Genomic DNA, 9,005 nt, shown 5'->3' on the forward strand with positions numbered 1-9,005 from the left:
GTTGAGAACTTTAGTAATTCGTATGTCTTTTTTAATCCATATGGTGTTTTAGATCATTGACTCATGGTTCTAAAGATCCCTACTATCACCGAGGCTCATCGTAAACCTTTCAAATTCGATAATTTTATTATTTATAAAGAAGGTTTTGATGATTTTGTTCTCAAAGGTTGGAGAAGAGTGGTTGTGGGGCACAAGATGTTTCAAATATTGAAAAAACTTAGATTGTTAAAGAAACCCCTTCGAAATTTAATGTGGTAGAAAGGTAATCCTCATACCCGGGTTGTCAAGTTAAAATATGAGTTGAATGAAGCTCAAATTGTGCTAGATAGATGCCCTTTTTTTGCCGAACTGCGTGAAGATGCAGTATAACACCCCGCCAATTTCCATCTGACGGCGTGTTAATCATAGGTCCCACAGTAACAGTTCACGCCCTCTAAATGAGACGTTTCAAAAGCATTCACATTTAATTTTATTAAAAACAGTTGACTTTAAAACGCTAGTCAACAACCATAAAGAAATACCATTGTGATTGTAACCACAAGCCAACAGTATTTAGTGAATATAAAAAGTTTAAATGTGAATTAAATAGAAGTAATTTCTTGACAAAAAGATGCTGACTCCACGGCCAGACCATGCATCAAGCAAACCAGCGGAAGCTATAGCTCTAAGGACCTGAGAACAAACACACAAAAACAGGTCAACAATAATGTTGGTGAATCTACAGGTTTAAGTAATATAAAACATTATCTAAAAAACAGTATTCAGAAAAATAGTTCATTTGCATTTGACCACGAGATTTCAATAAGCACAACCCAAGCGTTGCAAAAATGTACATACATCCATGAGCACCTGAATACTAGCATAAAGACCTGCTTATAGTTTATAACTACACTTATCCTTTACCCTGTATATCGTATACACTTGTTCGAGTGTACTTATAGTTCAAAGTAAATGCACCACATTTATAGTAGGGTGAGGTTTGTCTAACCTAATGGATCCGTCCATCTAATTTATGCTTACCCGAATGTATTTAAAGTATTCAAGCTAGGGGCTTTGTGAACATTAACTCAACATGTATAATAGTACTCGTGTCAAAAGTAAAAGCATTTGTAATAATGTAAATGTAACCAACGTGTATTCTCATCCAAGAAAATATGTAAAAAGCGGGACTGTAGACTCACCTCTTAAAAGCTCGGTATGAAAAGTAAGCAATAAGTAGCTTGTACGGATTACGGTTGAGTATTTAGGTTGGTCAATAGTTGTATCTTGTACAATAGTTATTTCATAGAGTAAGTTGTCATATTGCTTAGACCGACGCGTTTCAATGTAAAAGTCAACACATAGTCAACTAGTTCATGCAAGTCAATAAAAGTCAAACTTGGTCAAAGTGGTCAACCAAAGTCAACCATATCAGTAGGTCATGTCATATTGGTCAACAAGTCAACCCTAGGTCAACTAACATGTTTTGGTTCATGATTTAACAAGTATGCATTCATAACTCATCGTAACACTTAGACTTCATGCGCGTCATACAAACAACATGTATAATTCTCAACACATAAAACATGATAACATGGCAAGCTCCAGATCAAAAGTAGACACATTAAGTTTTCTAAAAAGCCTAGCCACACATTCATACGATATCTACAAGTCATGTTACATATAAGGTTTACCAAAACAGTTTCAGCATGCGCAACAGTTTCGTATTAATTCTCATTTAATTTAGAAAATAGCAATTAACGAATAGCCAATTGAAGATGACTCTAAACACTCCAAATTATCAGTGGTAAAATAATCAAGGAAATTCATGTAGCCATTTGTACAGTTTTAACAGACTTGTCGGACTTTCTGATTCAGACAGAATTCAGACATTTGGTTTCGGCACGCATATAACACATAGCAAGCAAAGCATTCAGAGCTTGACATACAAACAAGATATGCTAAGCAATATACATTTAACCACATATCAGAAGCACAAGGTCCAATTCAACTCCTACTTCATGCTAGACAATTATTTGTGCAAAATAGACAAATTCATTCTCATTCAGGTAGTCGTTTTCGCATGCACATTACGCAAGCTATACATGTCCAATTGACACAAGGCCTAGATGAAAAGTTATCTACAATATATAAATTTTACAAAAATGCAAAGACTTTGTTCAAGAACACATTTTAAAATACCTTTAGTGACTACACCATCATGGTTTATGACCGACAATGTACTCCTAGTTTAATCAGAGGTTCCACTACGAAAAGGACCTCTGCCGGAATCCATAACATAGGTTGACTTATTACAACCGGTCTGCCTCTGTCAAGCTTGCGTTGTATCCGACAGAGTTCTCTTACCAATGGGTGACACAGATAGTGTACTCTGAATCGGGGTTCGCGACTTCCCAATAACAGAGCCAGTAACTACGCTCTATTAATTTGAAAAGCGATTGAGTTTAAAACATTATCAGAAAGCATCTCAACAACATACACAATCCATAATATTATTTCAGCAGCGTAACTAACTACGTCATAACATACACTAAAGATAATTACTCACTAATCATAGTAACAATATCATAAATCATAATAATGGAATACATTATATAAATATAAAGGATGGAAATACCAGTAGATTAATTGAGTTCTGAAAGTACAAAAGTGACAACTTCAGACTCCAGACTGTTCCTAATACAATCTTCGGCGTTCACCTCCGGGTACTAAATTTTTTGCTCGGAGGAGAAGACCTCGAAAGTATGACTTTCTAATAGAACAATTTTAGTGAGAGAAAAGTGAAGTGTGAAGTGTGTGGAAAATGGAATGACAAATAGCTCACTAAATAGGCAAGTTTCTGGCCTGGCAGGCCGTATGGCAAAAATATTAATAAAATTTTTAGATATATTAAAAATTTAAGAAAATATAAATATATTAAAGAAAATAATTTATAATATAATTAAATTTTAAAATATTAAATATTATTAATATTTTAAAATAAGTATTTTAAATTTAAAATATCATTAAATATTAATAAAATTTTTTATTAAAATTAATATTAAATTTTTTAAAAATATTAATTTTATTTCACATATTAATTTTTATATAATTTCTTACTAATTAGATTTAAAATAATTATATAATAAAATATGGGGTAAGATCAATGGGGAAGTAATCAATTGGGGGGAAGTGGGTGAAGTAAATTTTTATTTTAAAAATGTTGTTTTTTTTCGAGCATCATGATCACATGAAAATATGAACATTTAAAAAAGACACTTCGTGACGAATGTTATTATTTATGCGAGAAAACGATCGACAAAAATAACATTCAAGATAATAATGATCGTAAAAAACGTTAATCTTTGAACGTTTTTTTTTCATGTTTTGTGAAGTATTTTTTGTCAAAATTTAGCCCGATTTAGAGTTTAGGGTTTAGGGTTTGGTGTTTTGGGTTTAGTCTCTAAACCCAAAACCCTAAACCCTAAACTCTAAACTGCTCATGTTAAAACTCAATCTAAATCCTAAATCTAAACCCTAAACCTTAATATCTATACCCTACTATCTAAACCCTCAAAATACGCTCGAAAAATACGATAATTGTTACATATTATTTCTTCGAGCGTTTTCCCGCGAAAATAAAAATACTTATCACAAAGTGTCTTTTTTAAATTTTCATATTTTCATCTAATCTATAATGTTCGTTAACAAAGTTTTTTCAAAAAACGAAAAAAAAAAAAATTGTTTCCCTTCGTTTCCCTCCAATTGGTTACTTTCTCATTGATCATACCACTATAAAATATTAACATTAAAATATTATAATTAAGAGAAATATTAAATATTTTTATTAATGATTTTAAATTATATTTTCAGAAAATATTATAAATTCTTTCATCAAAAAATTTAAATTTTTTTAGATAAGATTTTTTTAAATATTAAAAATTAATTAATATAAATTTATGTATTTATATTAAAAAATATAATTAAATTATTTTGATTTTAAAATAATTTAATAAATTATTATATTATAATATTATATCATAATAAAAAATATTTTTTACATATTATTTTATTCTGATAAAAAGAAAATTAGTAAAAAAGTATATGTTCACCATTCATAAGTTACGTTTTATTTTTTATTTTTTTTAACAGACCTTTAACATGACTACTTTGACATAGTTATATTATAAGTTAAATAATCTTAAAAATTATCATAAGTTAATTATATGAAACAAATTAATATTTTTTCTTTTAAATGCAATATTTTTAAATAATTACAAGCTTGATAAAGTTTAAAAAATATTAAAAAAGTTATTTACTTATTTATATTTTTAAAAATAAAATAATGTTAAAAATATAATAAAATATCAACATTATTTTATTTTCATTTTTGTTATTTAGAAAGGGTGGCCCGTAAATTAGACTTCTAAGCCCGACAGGGTTTCAGCGTAACAACAGTATAAGTTTTAGATAAAACATTCAACATGTATTAAACATTCATAATGTGTAGAAGAGTATGAAAGGTGAAAGTAACTCAATATAACAAATTCATATCATTAAGTTAAGGAAAGCGTACATCGTTTACAAACAAATTCTGGACTGTTACAAGTGCTGACATTCTCTAAATTGATCTTATTACAATCTTTAGCGTAGACCTCCGGGTACTTAAATTCCCGCTCGGAGGTGAGAAGGCGTAAAAACAGTATAAGTTTTAGATATAATATTCAATATTTATTAAAATAATAAAAATTATTGTATAAAATAGATTATTTTTCTATTTATTTAAAAAAATATTTTATTTTTTTATTCATAATTAAATTTAATACTTATTCAATATTAAAAAATATTTTATCAAAAAAAATATTAAAATAAAAAAATTAGAAAAATATATTTTTTTAAAAATATTTTATCTATTAAAAAAAGAATAAAATTATATTGTAGTTAAATACATTATAGTGTAGTTAAATAATATTTATGGCAAATTTGGCTATAACTAAGTCCATAAAGGAATATGGAAAGTAAAAAAACAATTATTATTTATTTTATATTAAAAATAAATAAAAAACTATCTTATAATTTTTTTGTTTTTTCTAAAAAAGTAAATGTATAAAACAAAATTTAAAAAGTATTTTATATTTATATATTATTCAAAAAATTAATTTAAAAAAATATATAAATTAATCTATTTATACATTAATATACAAAATATTTAAAATAATTTTAAATGATATTATTTTAACAAAAAGAATTTAAATAAATTTTTTAATTTATATAAAAGTAATAATAAATTACAAAAATAAAGTTGATTATTTAATTAATATTATAAAAATTAGTTTTTCATATAAATAAAATGTATTATAATAATATAAAATAATAACATTATCTATTTCAAGAAAAATAATTATAATTAATTTAACTTCAAAATAATAAATTATAAAATAATACACATATAAATTAAAAAAATTAAATTATTTATTAAACATAATTTAGATATAATAAAATATAAATATTATAAAAGAAATTAGTAATTAATTTTAAAATAATTTTTTTAAAATATAGAAAAAATAAAATAATTTAAAAAAATTATGTCAAAGTTTTTTTAATATTTTATAAAAAATTTATAATTCAATGAAAAATATTATTAGAAAATATCTAAAAATTTAATTTAATATTATTATAATAAATAAATTATATATAAATAAACTAATCAAGATAAGAAAAAAATTAAATGTGTTATTATTTAATAAATTATTACTTTTAAATAATATTACTTTTTTGGCGAGTGTTCCCACAAAAAATTAAAATAAATGATTCAAATCATTATATAGAAAAATTTAAATTTAACATTTTTTAAAATAGTTTCTAAAATATTTTAACTTAAATATAAAAAAATAACATGACTTTTAAAAAAAATAGTTTTAAAATATTTTAATTTAAATAAAGGTTTAATTTTTTAGAATTTAAAATTTATTTTTAAAATAATATATATTATTATTTTAAAAATCTACAGTATACATTAAAAGAAAACCTTATGTGAGATATCAAGAATTTATTATTTAATAGTGACTAATAAATTTTTATTATTAATTTTTATACTTTTATTTAATTAATAATTTTCTTTTTCTCTCATAAAATCATAAAAAATATTAAATAGTGTTTTTATTTTCTTAAAAAAATTTGAAAATTTTATTAATTTTTTGAATTATTTAAAAAGTATAAAAATATTTTTTTAAAACTAACATTTGATTAATAAATATTTTTTTTTCTACTTTATAAATAATTCTATAAAGTTATTTCATAAAAAAATTATTTCTAAAAATGATTACTTAATTTAAAAGTATAAAAAATATGTTTCTTTTTAAAACTATTTTTAAATAATTTTACAAATATTTAAAAAGTATAAAAAAATTTCAAAAAAAAAGTTGGGTTTTTATTAGATGAAAAAGTAATTAATAAAATTATTCATATTTATTATTTTTTATGATTTCATATAAAATTATTAAAACTAATAATTAATCAAATTATTAATAAAATTATTTTTTTGTAATTTTTCTTTAGAGTATTGTGATGACCCGGAAATTTTTGACCAAATTTAAACTTAATCTTTGTATGATTAACATTTTCGACACGATAAGCAAAGTCTGTAAAACTGAATCTCAAAATTTTTGAACTACTTTCATATATTCAAATACCTTTCGGTTATTCTTGACGATTCGCGAACAATTATATGTATATAGATACATATATATATACTATAACTTAAAAACGTAACAATGTATTAATTGGTTGATACCGTACATTAAACTTATTGGTTTAAATATTTATTTGAATATATATGATAAGTTGGAATATTAATTATATGAATAACTTGCGACGTATATTTAAAACGTGTTTATGAATGTTGAAAATATATATTAACTTGGTCATAAAACGATTTGTTATTATATATATATTAACAAATAGCGAGACAATGATTTATAGAAGTAAATGACCAAAACACTAGAAAGTTTAAGATACACTTTGAATGATATAGTTTATTGATAATTTAAGACTATATTTTGACAAAGGTACGAGTCACAAAACGTAAATTGCAAGTTTTCTAAGCGTACGAAAATGCGTTCGAGAAACCGGAACCGGGACATAAGTCGAGTGACAACGTACGAGTCATCGGAACGAAAATTACAAGTCAACTATGCACATGAATTTAATATAATATATAATTAATTATTTAAATTATATATATTATATAGATTATAAAATAATATGTCGACAAACAAGAAAACAAAAACATTTTGAGCTGGATCAGGTGGCCATGCGATCGCATGGAAAATACACTAAAAACTCATGCGATCGCATGGGCATCAGATTCCAAAAAGTTGCCTATAAAAGTCCAGTTTCTGCTCGAGTTTTATTTACACATACTACTCCCTCTGTAATATTATTATTATTTATATTAATATTAATATTAATATTATTATTATTATTATTATTATTATTATTATTATTATTATTATTATTATTATTATTATTATTATTATTATTATTATTAAGATTATTGTTATTATTTATTTTATTATTATTAGTAGTATTATTATTATTACTAATTATATCACTTAAAATACTACGACGAGGTCATGAGCGTGTCACTTTCAAAATGGGTTTTCAAGCGGGATAGAGCTAAGGAAACTATGGGTTATTACTAAGGAGGTTTTGGGTATTGTTCAAGTGTTTTTGCTCGTGAGTCAAACTAGTATTTATCATCTTCGTTGCGTCTATGTACTTTTCTACAATATTGAATCACAATATTGATACGTAAGCATTTATATCTTATCTTTTATATATTAATTGTGTATCCATGTCTAGTGCTCGAGTATATATATTTATATATGCTTGTATGCTAAATTTCGTCGTTAAACAGTTTATAATGAATCACGAATTAAATACATATATTACTGGAAAAAGGTATATGATATGCATGTTTTTGGAAAGCTGGCGAAAAATCAATGACTTTTCATTTAGATATCGAATAGTTTGAAAGGACCCGTTCATATACATTATAAACGATTCACAATAGTTGATTACATTGCGAGGTATTTGACCTCTATATGATACATTTTACAAACATTGCATTCGTTTTTAAAAGACAATCTTTCTTTACATCAAAATTTGACAGGCATGCATACCATTTCATAATATCCACTATCCAACTATAAATTGATTTAATAATAATCTTTGATGAACTCAATGACTCGAATGCAACGCTCTTCGAAATATGCTATGAAAGACTCCAAGTAATATCTTTAAAATGAGCAAATGCACAGCGGAAGATTTCTTTAACACCTGAGAATAAACATGCTTTAAAGTGTCAACCAAAAGGTTGGTGAGTTCATTAGTTTATCATAATCATTTATTTCCATCATTTTAATAGACCACAAGAATTTCATTTCCAGTTCTCATAAATATACGTCGCATGCATAGAGACAAAAATAATCATTCATATGGTGAACACCTGGTAACCGACATTAACTAGATACATATAAGAATATCCCCTATCATTCCGGGATCCTCCTTCAGACATGATATAAATTTCGAAGTACTAAAGCATCCGGTACTTTGGATGGGGTTTGTTAGGCCCAATAGATCTATCTTTAGGATTCGCGTCAATTAGGGTGTCTGTTCCCTAATTCTTAGATTACCAGACTTAATAAAAAGGGGTATATTCGATTTCGATAATTCAACCATATAATGTAGTTTCGATTACTTGTGTCTATTTCGTAAAACATTTATAAAAATTGCGCATGTATTCTCAGCCCAAAAATATAAAGGGTAAAAAGGCAAATGAAACTCACCATACTGTATTTCGTAGTAAAAATACAAATAACGTCATTGAACAAGTGCAAGGTTGGCCTCGGATTCACGAACCTAAATTAATTATATATAATTATGTGTTGGTCAATATTTGTCTAACAAATTAGGTCAAGTCATAGTGTACCACAATCCTAATGCTCGAGACTAATATGCAAAAG

This window comes from Rutidosis leptorrhynchoides, chromosome 2 (genome assembly GCF_046630445.1).
Source record: "Rutidosis leptorrhynchoides isolate AG116_Rl617_1_P2 chromosome 2, CSIRO_AGI_Rlap_v1, whole genome shotgun sequence".
NCBI classification, from domain to species: domain Eukaryota; kingdom Viridiplantae; phylum Streptophyta; class Magnoliopsida; order Asterales; family Asteraceae; genus Rutidosis; species Rutidosis leptorrhynchoides.